At 75.8% G+C, this 1,015-nt stretch overlaps 1 pseudogene; it reads left to right on the top strand.

Moving 5' to 3' along the window:
* LOC124233941 (uncharacterized) lies at positions 1-120 on the top strand (annotated as a pseudogene).
* Positions 121-1,015: the final 895 nt, after the last annotated feature.

Here is a 1,015-nt window from a genome sequence, read left to right as displayed (position 1 = left end):
CGATGAAGAACGCAGCTAGCTGCGAGAATTAATGTGAATTGCAGGACACATTGATCATCGACACTTCGAACGCACTTGCGGCCCCGGGTTCCTCCCGGGGCTACGCCTGTCTGAGCGTCGCTTGACGATCAATCACCCCCGGGGTGGGTGTCGCCTGCCCCGGGGTGCACGGCTGGGGGGTCTCTCGCAGGGCCCGCCCCGGGCCCTCCGTCCCCCTAAGTGCAGATGCGGTGCCCCTCGTCCTATCCGCGAGCCCGCCCCTCCTCCCACGCGCCCCGGCGCCCGGTCGTTCTAGGCGCGTGGGGGGCAGCAGCGGCGGTGCCGCGGGGTCCCGGGGTGGGGGCCACCGCCCGCGAGTCGAGGGAGAGACAGACGCCAGAGCTCACGCCGAGGTGCCCGTGGCCGCCATGGTGACTTCGGGGGCTCCCTCACACCGCACGCGGCATCGGGGTGGCCAGGGCGGGGACGAGACGGGTCCCGCGGCACGCTGTCGGGGCCCCCGTGTTCGGGGGCCCACGTCCGGGCCTCCTGTCCGGTCACCACTCGCCCCCGTCGGCGGTCTGTCCCGGTGCGTCCGGCCGGCCCCTGCCAGACCCCGGCGCGCCTGGGTCCCGGACAGTGACTCCTCCCCGGCCTCGCCCCATCGGGGTGGCTCACGCCGAGGCCGAGTCACGTGCGTGGGGCTGTGCCCCGGGGATGTGTGCCCCGGCGGTGACCCGCGGGAGGCCGCGGCGTCGTCCGCCACTGCGTGCCCTCCCCCGGGTCGCGGCCGCGCCGTGCCGTGTGCCCCGAGCCCTGGGCAGAAGGGCGGGCACCGCGTCCGCCGCCCGAGGGGCCGTGGTGGCTCGCGGCGGAGGGGCGGGTGTCGGGAGGCAGTGGGATGTGCGTGGGTAAGGTCGGCGGTCGGGGGCGACTGCCGGCCCCGCCGCGCCCGCCGCCGCCGCCACTCCGCCCTCTCCTCCCCCGCGTCACCAGGACGCGTCTGCCGTGCGTGTGTCGCGTCCCGCTCCGCCAC

Source organism: Equus quagga, unplaced genomic scaffold (genome assembly GCF_021613505.1).
Source record: "Equus quagga isolate Etosha38 unplaced genomic scaffold, UCLA_HA_Equagga_1.0 52338_RagTag, whole genome shotgun sequence".
NCBI lineage: Eukaryota > Metazoa > Chordata > Mammalia > Perissodactyla > Equidae > Equus > Equus quagga.
The sequence above is the reverse complement of the archived record's forward strand: the minus strand, read 5'-3'. Positions and strand labels throughout refer to the sequence as shown.